This window comes from Ammospiza caudacuta, chromosome 6 (assembly GCF_027887145.1).
Source record: "Ammospiza caudacuta isolate bAmmCau1 chromosome 6, bAmmCau1.pri, whole genome shotgun sequence".
Taxonomy (NCBI): Eukaryota; Metazoa; Chordata; class Aves; order Passeriformes; family Passerellidae; genus Ammospiza; species Ammospiza caudacuta.
In genome coordinates, this window is record NC_080598.1 from 33,249,104 (window position 1) to 33,266,758 (window position 17,655).

The 17,655-nt window shown below is 43.1% G+C and overlaps 1 protein-coding gene across 2 annotated transcripts in view; it reads right to left on the reverse strand.

Moving 5' to 3' along the window:
• The window catches only part of TMEM229B (transmembrane protein 229B), a 32,795-nt gene extending 22,679 nt beyond the window's left edge, over window positions 1-10,116 (reverse strand). The window contains exon 1 of one of the 2 annotated variants that reach the window (XM_058806981.1): window positions 9,979-10,116. The gene's annotated coding sequence lies outside the window, so the exon portion shown is untranslated. Of the gene's footprint in view, window positions 1-123; window positions 210-9,978 lie in introns of those variants that run through there. The other variant, XM_058806982.1, reaches the window with a different exon arrangement.
• Window positions 10,117-17,655: the final 7,539 nt, after the last annotated feature.

The following is a 17,655-nucleotide window of genomic DNA, read 5'->3' on the forward strand; positions in this document are numbered from 1 at the left end:
TGATCTCCTCTCATCCTCACTTCCCCAGTCATCTCACTTTTCTTCTCCCTTCCCCATTCCAGGACAGAGTGTGGACTTCATGTAAACAGGCCATTCCCAGTGCCACCCACCCAGCACCCTAACCTGTTCCTGGGGGCACTGGCACTGGCCTCTCTGCTCCAGGGATCTGACTGCTTTTCACCTCCATGTTGGGCTCAGGCAGCACAGCTACATGATCCAGGCAGGTGGAACCCATGAGCTGGGGCTCTCCTCTTCAAATGCTGACATTTGGGAAGCCACATTCCTGATTTTCACAGAAGTCATGCCTCGAGGTGACAGCTTCAACACACAAGTATCCAACACCTTATTTACATCAGCCTCACAGATCTTACAATCCAAGGGTTTGTCTGTACATAGCATGTTTCTGGATTAATTGCATATGAAGAAGTTAAAGCAAGGACATTTATGTGTCAGACTGTATAACAAATGAGTTCTTCATGTTATCCTAATGAATCTCAGCATTTCTGTGCACCAAAATCCAAGAGGAATTCAAGAGACATGTTTTCCTTGACAAACAAAACAAACCTACGCTGTTTTTATTTACATGACACTGAACTAAAAAACCACTCCAATTAAAAATGCAGATTAAATAACTAATCCTCCCCCCAAAAAAATCTTCCCAATGAGATTAATGGAGCAATGAATTGCATAAACCCACTAATTAAATCAATGTAATATGGGTATTATTGAGACACATCTAGAACCTTCTGCCTATGCCCTGAAGCTTGCATCTACTTTGGAGTCTCTCTTATAAAGAGAAATAGTTGCTATTTTACCAGCTAAATATTTATATATCAGACTGGGAAAGAACTTTTTTGTTGTCTAGGTCTGGTATAAAGTGTTGCTGCATCAATGTTCCTAAAAATTATTTGCATAGAATCCGTTTTCTTTATATGCATTTTGCCACTGTTGGATATTTGCCACAGATTTCTACTGAACTATTTATCAGACATACGCAAACAAAATTTCAAAAGGCATTTCCCTAGAATCACAAAAACACAGAGAATGCTTTTTGCATAGTCAGATGTACTTGTCCATAATTTTATATGTAAAAGACTGAGGAACAAAATCATACAAAATAAGCAACTGCAACACACTTCCAGCTCCTTAAATGCAGAAACATGAATACTACAAAAGGTTTCAAGTCAACCTAACTTTAGAACAACACAGTCCTTCTCAGTCCATCCCTTTCCCTGGCACCAGCACTCAGGCCACCCATGGGGCTTCACCTGGAGCCAGACCAAGGAACTCATCAGCCCTCTGAATGCTACCCCATGGTACCTAAAGCTTGCTAGTTTTCAGCTGTATCATCATCTCTCAGATTTGACTCACAGCACACAGCCCAGCAGGAAGTTCCCTTTTCACAAAATACTGCGTCACTTTGAACTCAGAGTGCTGGAAAAACCATACCTTTGGTTACAAATGTATCTACGCTTGAAAAAAAAACACTCATTGAAGAAAAACCTCCATTAGTAAAGACTATGTCATAAAAGACGTGAGCAGAGCAGTAGAGCTGAAGATTTGACCTTAAGGCTCACATGATTAATACTACGCTTAAACTGTTCAGAAAAGGTGATTTGTTTTTCGTTTGGTATATAAATGGACTTTCTGTGTCAAAATACTAATGATTCAAAATGTGTAGTGTTTCTAGTAAGGGAAAATCAAACAAAAAACCAGACAGAATAGTGTGAACATGCCCTTGTATATACAAAACCAGTTAAAAGCTAAAATCATAGACTTCCCAAAACAGCACTTCCTGCTCTGGCTGTTCCTCTGACACAAACATTCCTGGTGTCAGCAGGTTGGAGACTATACATGAGCATAATCTAGCAGTATTGCTCATCAAGTGAAAATACAAAGAAAAGCAAACAAAAAAGAAAGCAAATTCCTGACTGGAAAGTGGTTAGTTGAGCATTCCTTCAACGGTCTCTTTTAGTATTTACATTCCTTCATTATTTCTACAATTATCTACAAAGAGAGCTAAGGCCCATGCAACTAACCGGTGGTAAGTTGTGCAACAGAAAAATCAAGTCACAACATTGCTCTGTGACTTATCTGGGATTCTCCTGAGAAGAAAGTGCCAAATTTGGAAACAGAGAGTGAGTCTGTGTCTTCTCAGAAACTCCCCCTGTTTTGGCAGGACTTACACAGAGGATGATGCAGATTTCCCTTTTAACTGAAGTCCCACCATGTCTCTTGATGAGGACTTCTGAACCTCTTCCTACACTGGACTGAAATACTGCAGAGGGACACGTAGGACACAGTCCCTCATCTCCTGAAATGCAAATGCCTTTTGCTCCTTCTGGAACAACAGAAATGTAATTGGAAAACGTACTCCGTAAAGCAACAACTTGCACTTACCCAAGGAAAACAAGTGATTTCAAGGCTATGGGCATCCTTTCCCAGATACATCTAGGTGGGTGCCCTATCTCTACTGAAAACTTCTGTCAAAGCCCTGAGAAGCACATTAGACCTCTGAAGTTTCAGATTTCTTCTACAAGACATGCCACCACACAACAGCTGAAGAGGCTTGGCCAGATGCCTGCATCCCCACACAACTACAGTCTCTGCAAACGCTTCTGTCGGTATTTATTGCCAAAACCAAAAATGCATTTAAATAACTTCCAAAAGTCTTTATTTTTTGCTGTTGTTATCTTGCAATATCTTTGAAAAATAAATTAAACTCAGATTTCAAACAAACACACAACTGAATTCCCTCATGCTGTCTTCCATTATTAGACTATCACTTTTTCCTCTGTGTACACTCATCCCTTCTTATGTTCCTTCCATTCTGCTTCTGCTAAGGCAATGGAAATGAACCAGCTGGATTTATATTCATATTTTCATTAATTACCCTGGCTCTCAATATTTTTGAGCCAAGGGGCCACCATGAGTGTTCTGATACTTATCACAGCTTGCCATGCAAGTATCATCTACCTTTTAACATAAATCTCTCACCCATTTTCTTCATTTTCACAGTCTCAAGGATGAGCTCTGACCTACTTGTTTTAAGCTGTTGAACCATCAAACACTCACAGACCCACTGCCAGGAATGGTTATTTACTCATATATGCTCACATACCATTCATTAACTTTGAGAGCTCATCTAACTTTGTTGTTGATTTTGTTGATTTCAGGTTTGGTGAATGCTCTTCTCTAAAACTGGGGTCAAATCTGACCTCACAATATGGCAGATTAAGCAGCAGAGGAGTTAAAAAGGAGCAACTCTTACAAAACTCCACCTACACTTTCTTTATGAAGAAGTACAGCACCCATGTTATATCATGAAAGCACACTCACTGGCGTTTTGGTAATTGAAGGCAGGGTACTGTTGCCTGGCAACTTATCTGATTACCATTTTTTCAAGTATCACATGCACACTTGGAAATGTTGCATAATAATGTCTCACTTTTATGCAGCCTAACCCAATGGGAAAAAAAAGAGGGGGATGGGGGCAGGAAAGCTACAAAAATTCATGTCTTTCTTTTCTGAAAAAAAAGTACAAGATAGTAGCTCAAAAGCAGGCTGAAACATTAGTATTCCTGAATTTTATTCCTGCTTTTCCTGGCTTGCTGAATGTGCTTATACAAGCATTTTACTTTATCTACTTGTCTGCAAAATGACACTAATAATACCAGCCTCACAGAGACACACTGAAAATTCATTAAGAACTGAGAGATTCTCAAATGAAAGATGCAGTGGAAGTGCTGGTGTTTGCACTTACAGCTTTTTAGTACTCCAAACGTTGCTAAGCCATGGTCCTTAAGCGTAGCAAATGTTCATCATTGTCATGACATTGTCCAGTCCTTGTTTCTCAAACCAAGGAAACTATATTTCTCACATCAGAATGCACCATTTTCCCACTTTCTATGTCTGATATGTAGCTGGGGAAAGAAAAAATAGAACAAAAAACCTACTCCCACTGCCCCACACACAAGGCAGCATACCCCAACTTGGAGTAACTGTCTAAGAGAAGGACATAGATTCTAGAAGTTGACCTTTTGCATATCCACAGTTTATAAGGCAACATAATATGACATAATGAATTGCCTTCTTTCTATATGCACTTTAGTATCCTACTGCACAAGAAATGGCTTAGCTGCCCAGGGCACTCCTAATACCATGCTAACCTCTGTCAGCTCAAGTGGCTGAGGCTGATGGTTTGGAAAGTATCTCATCTCCATGGTAAAGTATTAAGCAGCAAAGGAAAACCAAAAGCAACAGCAGCCAAGCTCAATATTGCTAAGGAATCATTACATTACCTTCAGAGCAGCTTTTCTCTCCATAGTTAGACATTCAAGCATTTTTATAAAATGCATCCTACATCCTGAAGCTCCTGTACAAGTCCACTTCCAATTAAAAGCTTAATTGTGAGGTTTGTCTTAGAAAGAACTGCTGGATCAAAATAAATCAAATCACATGGTATCTACTGTACTACTAGGGGAAACCATACACATCTTAAAAACAACAGAAATTACAAAAGTAAATAACTCTTCTTCTGGAACTTAATAGAAGCATCCTTACCATAAACCTCTGCTGACACAAAACACAAAGAAAACAGGTGGCTGAAAGTGTCCCATGGGTTAAGCAAGTCTGGCTTTGCTAGGTCAGTTACAGGAGAGGAAACAGCCAAATCCACTGCTATCATCAGGAACACTGTCACAAGCAGAGAGGAATGACTACCTAGAGCTCTGCATAGACACAGCCCCAGCCAAGATTTCCCAGTCCAGATTAGGCTGGTGGAGCCAAATGATTTAGATCATGATCTGTGCATGCATTCTGAATGAAAGAAAAAAAAAAAACAAAACAGACTCCCCATTCCCAGAAGGCACTTGGCAGTACATACAGCACTATGCTAGAGCTACCCATACTAAAGACAGAGCTCCCCCCTTCAGAAGTACTTCATCATGCTCCCAGCAGAATCATGAAAACAGGACAGAGAGGTGCTCCATAAAGTTCTTCATAAAGGCTACATCCAATAAATGGCACACCTGAGAGCAAAGATCCAGCAAGCAAGAAGTCAAACAGCAGCTTCACCACGCTATGCTATCAACACTCACCTAGTGACTACTAATGCTTGTATCTTATGCAATGAAAGCAAGACAGCATTTGTGGTAGGGAAGATTCCCTCAGTCATTTAATCCAGCTTTGACACAAGCGTGTGAGGGCGGGGGAGTTTCAAAATAAGGTTGTGGTGAGCACTGACACCAACAAAAATCCAGAACAAAAGAAAGGGTAACATAAAACACTTCCCTGTTCTACGCAATGATTAGACACCTCTGACCTAGTAACTGATAGGTATGCTCATTCAGATATGCCTACAAACAAATCTCTAAAGCAGTCTAGCTTTTATTTCGCCTCTGAGGACATGTTAACGAGCAGCATGCACCTGCAAAGCCTTTTACACTCATTTTAGCTGGACTGTAAGGTGCATAAGCTCTGGCTCACAGCAGACACTATTGGGTGTATCATTTACAGCCAGGAATGTAGTGCTCTGACCAACCAGAAAGAGAGCGTTGTTCTGAATTGGCACAGATGTTGGTATCTGCTCCTGCAGAGCCAAAGCCTTTGCCCAGTCTGGCTTTCTTTCAAGACTTCTTGTGGTCGCCTGCACAGCCACCTTACCGAGGAACTCGGGAACCATCTGGATACTCCTGCCTCACATATCATAAAGGAAATGTGAAAAGCAGACCAGTTCATTTCTGACATAGACAGCTAACCAGCCCTCTGCTCCCTCACCCAGTCTGTACTGAGCCTGCAGAGCTAAAGCAAGCAGCAGGGTCAGGTGAGAAAGCCATCAGAGAATACTGAAACACATACAGGAAGCAGATCTGAGAAAGGATCATTTAAAACCTTACCAAGCAAGCCACAAGCAGGTAATACCTTTTATGATGGAAAACATTAGCTAACTAGATGATGAAACGTCTTTCAAAAGAAGCAAGGAAATATACCCTACTTTATCTTTCACATCAAGTAAATTTTGTTCTGAAACAGAACTCCCACTTGAACTGTTCAATTTCACTTCTTTCACTCCAGAAACAACCCAGGAACACTACTGGACGCCGCCTCATCTGCAGCTACACAGGAACACGCAGGACAGAAGTGACCGCATACAGGTTTGCTCAGGTGCCACTTCCCCATCTGCAGGGCGTGGCTCTGGCACCTGAAAGCTTAGCAAGGTACTGCAACTGCTAGGTAGGTAGGAAGCGCTGCCCACAAAAGGGTGGTAAGGAGCGGGAATAAAGGCTTTTCCTACCTCCTGCTGGTAAACAATTTCTTTAAGTAATTGACCCATTTTCTAGAGAATAATTAGCCCTAAGGAATGAAGCACTGCTGCCCTTTAATTAGCATGTTGTTACCTCTCCTCTTACCATATAATAGCAGGCTGTCTGAGACTGAAAAAAGAAACAAATCAACACAACAACCTTATTTCATTTTCTTAAACATGGTGTTTGTTGAAGGCAATCCAGAAACAAAGAATCCTAAAGTACAATTTGCAACAATAAAATTTTCCATTTCTTCTATAATTTCACCATCAGAACAAGGTCTCCTCCACACCATCACTCTTTAAGCCTCCCCAATATATTTTCTCCTTTTTAAGAGCTTTTTCATTATGCTTTCCAATCATCTTCTATGAGGAAAAATTTCTTTCTGTTGTCAGACAGTTTAACAGAAAGGACTCTTTTGCCTAAAACATAGTCAAATTTCCTGCAGATAATTTTATTAAAATTTCATTAAGTTTCTTGCAACATAGCTCAACAACTTGGATAAGGATAGAAGTTCTTTAGTCTAAGGAGACTAGAGGTGCATACCATGAACAAGGAGCACAGGAAAGCAACCACAGCCAGTGAGGTAACTCCAAAACTTGCAAAGAAGGACTGGACTCTTCAAACAAGTCTCACAGAGATGACGCTTAGTAACCGATTCCACGCTGCAGAAAAAGGAGCTGCTTGGCCCCAGACTCTGTGACAAGTACGATTCTGAGGATACAAACAAGACTTGCCATCAAAGCATGTGATGATAGCAAAAAGCTGGGGGTTCCCCCTCCTCTCTCCCCACCCTCCATAGGAAGAGCATACACTCTCCTCCCCCTCACTCCTTCTCCACACCTTCCTGGCATGATCAGTCCCCAACTGCTCCTCATTTCCATCACTTTGGAGAGTAAAACTTAAATTCAAGTAAAACTTGTAGGTCAAACTTTAATTCATCTGACTAATTATGCCATGAGAAGAAACACCCCTCCTGGACATGATGCAGCACCTGCCAGCAGCCCTGAAGCACCTGATCCAAGGAGAGTTACTGCCTTAACCAAGCGGACAGGTATTAAAAGCTTATTTACAATGCCAGAAAACAGCTCCTCTCCCCATTTCTTGACATGTGGGAATAAGTAGATCCTCAAATTACAAGGCCAAAGGGTTCCCTACATCTTCACTCCCTAGAACATCTCCAAGATGCTGAATAAAGTATAGATTGTAAAAAGATATCTTAAAAGACTCCAGATGATGTTGAGTTTATCACCTTATCCAAAAACCTCCTCCTGCCTTACACTCTAAGCTAGAAACCTGCATCTCCCTTCAAGGTTAAATTTGCCTTTCACTGTCTGGCACCACATAACGTTATGACATTGCCAGCAAAACTGCAGAGTCCCCACTACCAGGTACCATTTCCATACGGATGCAGAGATCTAGGTTGCTCTCAACCTACACACCTGTGCTATCCATACCTCCTGGTCTAGACCCCTTTACCACTTCTGTAAACTACCATGGGATCTTGCCATAAGAATTCCAAGGTCTGAACTCCCCAAGGAAGCAGCTTGTTTTCTGCCTCCACCATCAGCCTTCAGTAGAGTGTGCACAGCAATACTGACCAAGGCTACAGACACGCTGCCAGAGCCTCAGCAAGAAGTTATGCGGCAGCAAGCAGCACTGCCTCAACTTCTGCTTGCCCCTCCATTTCCTTTCCACCAGACTATACTACATGCCTTTTCCGTATTCCCCTGGTCAGAGAATCTCAGAATGTTTCACTTTGAATCAGCTGCTTCTAGCACTTTTGCTGAGCTTTGTTTAGAAAGATGCTGTAGCTACTAGTTAAACCAAAAGATTTGGAGCTGTCTTGTTTCAATTTGACAACAACCTGTGAAATGCCATTTTCCCCTACCTCAGTTTCCTCTTCTATAAACGGAGACACCCATGTTCTTCAGCGGCAGCCTCAACAGAGAAGTATGAAATTCTCAGATATACATACCAAGAGCATACATTCCTCAGGGAGAAAATAGCTACTTTCAGATTTAATGAAAAATGTTAACTTATCCACAGTAGCAAGCTGATGTTACTTAACACGGGAAAACTGACATTTCTCTGTGGAAGAAGTCATACCTTCTCATTGGGACAAGGTGCTGGGATTCAAAAAGGACCTTCAGGATGTGTATGGAGTATCTTACAGATTTCCTAAACAATTTTCCTCAGTGCTGGCTGAAAGTGCCTACAGGCATTTGACTCCATGTCAATAAGTCTTTATTTTCTTTTCTGTTTCCTAATAATTTATAGTTACTTTTGTTTTAATTGCTTCCTATTTACCACCAAACAGTAGCCAGCCCCATCTCTAACTGATGCTGTACATATATTACTGCATTTGTGCCCCTGGAAAACACAGAATAGAGCTCTTTGGGCAATCTGTTCTTGCAAATCCCCAATGCACAGTCACAGATATGTTATCACCTTGCCTGTGAAAAAAACCAGCTCCTGCAGGTCTGCTTTTTTTCCTCAGAAATAAGAGAAAACAGGAAAAACATGTGAAATAAACAATGCCAGACAACAATACAAAGTATTTCACGTAACAGAGTTTTTCTGCATCTGCTGTGTAATTATGAGGCTTAACAAGTTTGTACATCCCCAGTAATTTTGGACCAGCAATGTGAAATGATCTCTAGGAAGTCCCAGTGTAACGGTCAGCTTAAGATGAACACGACAGGGAATCCTCCGCAGCATCCCTGATCCTAAGCATCCTAGGAACAATTTGCAAAACCCTAGAGTAAATGAGTGAATGGGGAACAGAAGGAATCAGATTTTCCATTTTGCAAAAATTCAGCTATTCTGAATAGTTTTCCATTCCAAAAATGGAACAAGAGTAAACATCTTGAGACTATTTTTTTTTTTTAATAGAAAAGAAAAAACTCATTTTCAGCTGACTGTAGTATCCGTATCCCTGACCTCTGGCTTTACACACAGGAGTAATTCACAAGGTTGCAGAAAAGTCACTGAACGGAGCAGAGCCAGTTCCCACCTCCCAGTTCAGCTCTGCAAACGCTGGGCTCATTCAGAGCTATTTCCCCTTGCCTGGAATAAAGTTTTACAGAAATCAATACAAAAAGATGTTTCGAGACATTTCTTTCCTTTTCGTGGGGAAGGAAAAAAAACAAAAAACGCACTGTCCAGTGAAAAACAGCTCCGATTTCAACAACCCCTCCACCCTCCCTTCCCTGAGCCCCGAAAACTTCGCAGCCGGGGTCGGGATCTCCCGAGCAAACCCCCTCGACGCGCACCGCGCTGCCGGCCCGAGGAGCTGCGGGGGGCGGCGGGGCCCGGCCCGCGGGGCTGCGCCGCTCCCCGGGAGGGGGCGACACACCGGTGCCCGGTGGCCCCGCGGGGCCCGCCGCTGGCGGGGAAGCTGCCGCTCGACCGCCCGCCTTTGTCTCGCCCCGGCCGGCACCCGCCCGGCGGGGGCGGCACGGCCCTCCCGCCGCCAGAAAGCGAAACCAACGGCGCCGGGCGCCATCCCCGCCCTCCGCCCCGGGCAGCGCATCCCCCGCGCCGCTCGGCTGCGGGGAGGCCGCCGCGGGCCGCGCGCACCCCCGGCGGGGCGGCCGTGAGGGCAGCGGCCGCGGGCAGCTCCCGGTGCCGCCGCTCGGCCCCCCCGCCCGGCCGCGGCTCGTGTCCTCACCAGTGTCCATGGGTGCCCCGCGGCCGGCGGGAGGTGAAGTGTGCCAGTGACACTCGCCCGTAGTATGGATGCGGTTTCAATCTGCACATGCTCGCTCCCGACAGCCAGCCTGCCCCGCCACCTTCCCTTAACTCTTTCCGCACTGCCTCGCACTGCCTCCCCCGCCCCGCGGGGCCGGCCCCGCGTCCTCCTGCCGGCCTGCAGCCGCTTCCCTCGGCCCGCAGGCGGGGGGACGGCCCGGCGAGCCCTCCCGGGGCCATCGCGGGGCACGGAGCCTGAAGGCGGCGGGGTAGCCCCAAGGGGAGGGACCGGCGTCCCCTGGAGAACCAGACCCTGCCGGTGCGGGCCGGTGTGTGCTCAGGTGAGCGTCGGGAACACCCTGCCCTTCCCAAACGCCTGGAGTGTTGGCTCCGGCCGGGAACACGAAGTGGCACAGTGCGCCTTGGCTGGTGAACCTGCAGTACGAGTCCTTCATATTTACTCCTCCAAAGAAATCCGTAACAAAAACAAATAAACACACATACCCCATCAGCTGAGGGATGTAACCCCCGTGCGCCTTTGTTGGATCTGGACGCTGACAGGACATCCCTGCAGTGCAGGAAATCAAACACAGCTATCAAAGGAAGTATTTGTCTGCAGCTTCAATATTACAATAGGGAAACACAATCGCTGAAAAATGTTTTTTTTCCACCCAGAATGATCTCCAGATTCAGAAAACTGCCCGAGGAAGAATAGTAAGAAAATAAATTTCAAGCACAGGTAGTAAAAATAAATTAAAATCCTTTCTCTGGCTACCTTAACTCTTTGGCAGCACAAGAACACAGGAAAAAAATGCCCTTCTTTGGAATGAGAAATCGGGAGAGTGCAGTCCTGAACTAGGGTTCAAGCAAACAAATGCCTTCTCCGTACCTCTGAAAGAATGGAAGTGGAGGTAACTGGCAGCTCTTTGTGGTTAGGGGTAGCTGGGTAGTGCCTCTGAATGCCTTATAGTCTTCAGACAAAAGTGAGCAAGGTTTTTAGTTCTGTCCATCTCCACAGAGAGACATTAACATATTCTGGGATAAAATGGTAACCTGAAGTGACACAAATGCAGAAATGGCAATTGATCTTGAGCCCAGAGATCTGTCTTTAACCAGCACCCTGCTTTTCCTAATGGGTTACTGACTTAGGGCTCTTGTTTGATCTTCCCAGGCCTCTGATGCAGTCCACATTTTCTTTCTCACAGGCACAAGGCCTCCTACCTTGTGTAGTACCAGAAATGATGAGCTAATGCTTTTAGCAGAATAAGGATGTTTTTATGACCTCTGTTTAATGACTCGGCATTTCTGGTTTCAATAATAAGTAGTCCCAATAATGAGGAAACATCGGATCTGTGCAGGCCCCAAATCAATTATGGTGAAGGATTCTCAAGATGTCTGGCAGCAGTGGCTCTGTTAAAGGCAGGTGCTCTCTGGAGAGGCGGCTCCCTGAGCCCCAGGGCGGCAGGGCCGGCAGACGCTGCGCACAGCGGAGGCGCCGCGGCCGCGCATCGATGGCTCTGCGTACCGCGGAGTGCCCGGGCTGCTGCCCCGCGTTCCCTCTGCTCGCCCGGGGAGCTCTGTGTACAAACCTCGCTAGCTGCTCCGAGGATGCCACAATGCAGCAAACCAGCCTGTCACCGAGTCACCTGATTGCACAATCTCACTGTGAGAGCTGGAGATGCAGAAAGATGGAGCGTTTTAAAGGGGAAATGGAGAATAACGCACAGCTAGCCCTGCCTCAGCAACCGAGCTGTGCAAGCTAGGGCAGCGCTGCTTATGCCGGTCACCTCCAGCTGGATAAAAACCCACACAATTGCTTTGTATAAATTTCAACAGAGCTGGGAAGTAAAATGGTAAAATAGCTAAGACATCTTTGATGTTCTAAAGAGCACCTTAAAATACCATATCCAGTTAGGCAGTTGGAGAAGACAGCAGGCTGAAGCAGTGCTTATGTATTTATTGTGAAATAGCATCCTTTAGAAAGCACTGAGGACCATGCTAGAGATATAGTCAAGAGAGCGTGAGAGAGATAATTTCACAGTATGAGACAGCATGAATGTTTCACAGCATGAGAGGAGAGAATGCCTTACAAGGAGCAGAGGAAAGGTCAAAAAGAGAGGAAGAAGTGAGCTGATAGATACTCACCTATAAGAAGGAGTTATCAACATCCAAAGATGGATCACAAAAAATGAGAAGCACATGTAGGGAATACATAAATCTCTATTCTCCTGTCTAGTCACATCATGCAGAGAGAGGTAGGAGGAGGTAAGGATAAAGGAGAGGGCTCCCAGAATGAGGAGAAAGGAAGGAGGAAGCAGTGAAGTAGGGTGAGGGGAGTGAAGACACTGTGTGTACTGTGTTGAGGGGAAAGGCAGGAGGGAGAAATGTCAGAGTGAGCACCTGATGGTGGTGCTGTACACCTGGGAGCTTGTTCAGCTCTCCCTAGCTGCATTAGCTGGTCCAGAAGAGCTGTTATTATTCTATTCAGCCTTGTTTCTTTCAGCTTGAGCTAGTAAAGGAAGAGAGAAAAAGAAAGAAGTTGAAATTATAATACAGTGAAAGTGGGAGTGGGATGAAGACTGGGGCCAAAGGCAGACAATTTCTAGAACTGCCCTTTTATCAGGCATTCACAAGGAAGCTTGAGCTCCCCAAGGCCTCATGCTGGGAGCGAGCACCATTGTCTGCAGAGCATCCAGGCTGGGATGCTCTGGGTGCACAGGAAGCTGGGTCCAAGATGAAAAGAGTTTGTGGTGATATAAGGCTTCTCTGGCTCTCTGCAGCCACTTGTAAACAGGCACAGGAAATGCTGCTGATCTTCATGTGTGTGTTGTCTTTTTCTGAAATAGCATAGATCATATATAATACCTGATCTAGTTCCTATATGTATGCCCAAAACCAATTCAGATGTTTCTGCACCAGCCTGTCTGGTTCTGGAAGGGTTTCTTCATTTGGGTCTAGCATAACATGTGGCTGTATGGAAGCATCTTAGAAAGTGGCATCACAAGTATCACTGCCACTGTAGTCATTCCCAGTGAGGTAAGATCTTGCTCTGCAGACTGGGCTTTGAAGTTCAGACATGTTTCAATTTAAAAGAATTCTAAATTTGAGATTCATAGCATCTCTCTTTCCCCAGAGAATTTAGTTTTATATGGCTCTTTATATTTAAATTGCAGTTTAATCCAGTGGATGTTCATCCCTTCTGTATATCCAGTCCTGGTCTTGAAAAAGATGCACCTGGAAATCAGTCTTACTGGTTTAGTCCAAGTGGCTTGTCTGATATTGCTTAGGAACTATTGAAGAATGGGATCCATATTTCCAGAGCAGGGTTTAAGGCTGGGCTTATTAAGTCATGCTTGGCCTAATTTCTTGATTCACTTTAAACATGCTAATGGGTTCTGCAGCAAATTAAATGAGAATCTCAACTTATAACACTCAACATTCTCTACACAGCCCAGCCAGTGTTTTGAAGGAAACATCTGTCAGGAAAAACTTCATCACAATTCTTTAAAACCTGTCAAGATCCAGTCAGGGTTTTTCCCTCCCTGGGAAAGTTTGGCTTTTTCTGTCCTGTTTTCCTGAGGAGGTCCCACAATTGGAAATTGGGAATTTCATCTCCCTGTGTGTACAGAATAAAGAGTAGATGCTCTGTGTTTATTTAATAACCCTCCATGGATCTACATCCAAAATATGGGCTTCTCTGACAGGAAACTGAGGAACAAAAGTCACTTTTAGGCCTACAAGGAAATTAAAGAAGGAACTACTTTTTTTTTTTTTTTTTTGCCTGAAGGGGCCCCAACCACTGTGGTGACAGATGTTATTCAAATACCTGAAGTAGAAAATGGATTTTGAAGAATACCACAAGTCATGTACTGTCTCACATCAGCTTGCATAGGTCTTCATGCAATACCATAGAAATTGCTTTCTTTGTGTCTTTTTCCTTATGGTGCCGGTAGAAAAAATGCAAGCCATAGATTTGCTGAGCTGTTTGAAGAAAACATGAAGGAAATTTTCAAACATTGTTCGTCCAAGCCAGTGGAGACTCCCTGGAATGATGGCTCCTCTCTTTCTTTTGCTTGTGTCACGGCCTTGGGTTTTTTCTGTGGTTCAGACACTAGCCCCGTATTCATCACTCCTCATAAAGGGTTAGAGGCAGAGGTTGCATCCATGAAGGGTCTTAACTTATCTTTGCACAAAATTGAAGCCACTTAAACATTTGTTCTTCTAATGGTGCCTCTGCCAGTCTCTGTAGTATGGTGCAGTCCTTGGGATCAGCTTCAAAATGTTGAAGGTTAGACAGCAATCCCCAAGGAAGCCAGAGCTGTTTTTGAAAACTCTGGGCTTTCTCTCTGTGACTGCTGAAATAATTTCCTGACTCAGAGCATTTTTCTTTCCTTTAGATATAGATAATAATAGTAAAGCTTACATTAGTATTTAGCTTTTTTTTGCTTCAAAGCATTTTTCTCTAACAGATACCTGCCATGTCTTTTGGTTTGATAAGAGCTTGGCTCTGAAACTAAACACTGCAAATAGGAAATTTTTTCTCCTAAGAGATGTGACCAAAGTGCCAGGCAGCAAAGCATTTCCCTGTTTAGGAAAGCTCTCTCCATGGGTGTTCCTATTCAAGGTATCCATGGGAAAAAATGTTAGCAAGACATTATTTCATAGGGACTGTCAAAGCTTGTGAGTTTCCTCTGGGATGTTCAGGGATCATCTCTTTGGACTGACAGAAAAATTTCTCAGCAGAGAACTAGTGTCCTCCACTAGCTTCTGCCACCTTTGCCTTCATGTGGGTTAGATGCCAGACAGGTCCTTTGGAACACAGCAGCCTGAGATCTCTAGAACAAGCAGCAGACAAGATTTACCTGAGGTGTGACTGATGTCTGACTAAGTTAGCCTGTGTTTGCTTGAATTTTTAATGACAATAACTAAAAAGAATCCTTCATGGTTTCTATTCTATATTCAAGGGCAGAAGAAAAGCAAATATTATAAACATGGAAATTACAGAACCTGAAGGGTTTGGCAGCAATCCTGTTTTCTCTTATTTTGCCAGGTTCAGCAAATGCAAACATAGGTTTGGGGAGAGGCAAACCACTTTACAAACCTGAACATGTCCAGTCCAACTTGATCCAATAATCTGTTTTGGGGAGATGTGTTTCCCATTAAAAACAGCAGGAAACTGGAGGCTCGGAGGCTTGGGTTGTACTCACAGATGTGCTTCAGGCCTTCCCAATACCCTCAAATTCACCTCTCTGTTTTTCCCCTGCTGTAAAAGAGGGAACACATTTCCTTTGCTAGGAGGCTTTGAGACAAGCCAATGAAGAACAGGACAAGTGAAGAAGTGTTACATTTGAAGAGTTTCTAGAATGGCAAACAGCACTTCATTGACATGTCTTGTAACTCTGAGCTAGCTAAGGAGACAGAGAAGAGACATTGCGCATGTTTTACCTAAAATGCTTTTGAGTGTCAGCACCAGAGATAGGATAATTGTAATAAATAATTATTTTTCATCAAGTGTGTCTGTTACATATTATACTGCAAAATATAACTGAGACACTAAATATTTTTGGAACAGTAGTTTTTATTTATACGATGCGACATGTGCAAAGTGCTCTGATCAACAGTAAAATGACAAGTCTCTGCTCCAAGTCACTTACAATACATTTCTCAAACATCAGTCAAGTAGTGATAATAAACTAGGGATTAGAGGGGAATGGATAGGGTGAAGTGATGGAAAAGGCAAGGATTACAATTTAAAAACAAAGATAAATGAAGATGGTTGAGAGAAATTACATAATAGGAATGAAACTGAAAAAGTGTTCCTCTGAGATTTGAAATGATGCGGCAAGTGGATTTGTCAAAGGAATACATAAAATGATTCAGAGATAAAAATCATCATTTGACTCTCTACTTTCATGTTTCAAATATCCACAATGACATCCACATAATCAAGAACATTCCACAGGCCAGGAGCTTTTAGAACAACAAAAACTTCTGAAATAAGGCCAGGTTACTTAATTATCATAGATGCATGTCACAGCCAAGGACATTTCTAGACAGAGGAACAAAGAAAGAGAAAGGAAGTCACCCAGCAAATTATATTTCCTTTGATTATGCTAATACACCTGATAAAGGGACATTATACTGGAGTATCTAAAGAGAGAAAATCAGTAATGGACTTTTACACTCCTCCAGTTTCCATCATCAGTTATCTTGGCAACCTAAATTCATCTTGTTATCATTAAATTGTAGCACTTAAAGGTCCAAACAGAGATGAAGTTGCACGTTTATCTACTGCTTCTTGACATAATCATAACAATAAATAAATATATCTTTCTTCTACAATGTAATGTATCTCAGGGATTACTATCACCTAGAATGACCTCTTAGCTATCATAGACCATTAATTTTCATGGATATATTCCAGTATTAAAAGCTACAACTCATTCTTGACAACTGGCAGTTGGCTGTAGGCCGATAAAAAATGCCTAATTTTCATGAAGACATAAGGAGATGAAGAATTCACCACATGAGCTTGTTCTAGTGGTTAATAATTTTCTGTGTCTCATTCTTCATTTGAATTTGTCTGGCTTAATAGCTCCTCCACTCAGTCCTCAGTACAACTTAGTCTGCTCAGAGCCCTTTCCTGCTAGTATTTTATGCCTCCAACAGTACCAATTCATTAATCAAGACATAAATCAAATCATCTCCTTTTCAGTAAGCCAGACAGGTTGAGCACTGAAAGGTTTCTACAATAAGGCATTTTCTTTAGATCCTGAATAATTACCAAGCTCCCCTTGCACCTTCCCCATCTTTTCAGTAACCTTTGAAAATAAATATCCTGCATATGATTAGTCTAATGAGTGCCACAAAGGGAAAAACAGCAACCTGGTACTGGTACTCACTATTCCCATGTTTATGCATTTGAGATTGATTTCACCCTTTTTGCCACAGTATCTCACTGGAGTAAAACTGCTCCATACTCTGATGATCCTGATCCTTTTCAGAGTGCTGTTTTTTCCAGGGTAGAGTTTCTGATTACACATCTTCTAATCTCCTATCTGGTTCCCACATGCATAATTTTGCATTTGGCTGTAGTAAAAGGCTTTTTGCTTGTACATGAAGATGATCCATCCTGCCCTATATAAATGCTTTCCCCTCATCGTTGCCATTCCACCAGACTTCCCAATATGTGCATATTTTATCAGCAGTGAGTTTCTATTTACTTCTAGGGTAATGATGGAAATACTGAATAGAACTGAATTTAAAACTCGTCCTAATACTACTTCCATGGCTTTTGCAAAGTGACATGGCTTTATTTTTTACTATGTCAAAACTTGGCTGGACTATTTTCCTTGTGCTTCAACCATCCTGTGTTCTGTATATTTCACAGAGAATGAGAGTGATCTAGTGTTGCTCCTGATCCTGATTCAGTGACAAAACAATTTAAGGAATAAAATCAAGCAGGATTCACAACCCATACATGTATTCACTCTTGTCCAGTCAGGACTTTCTGTGGGGTTACCATGTTCTGTCTTCATAGAACTGCAGAAGGTAGGGCTAGGAAGAACCTTGAGAGCATCTCTAGTCATCTTCTTGCTCATGGCAGGGGTGCTTAAATTATTCTTGCCTTTTTTTTTAATTAACTTTTTAATCAAGA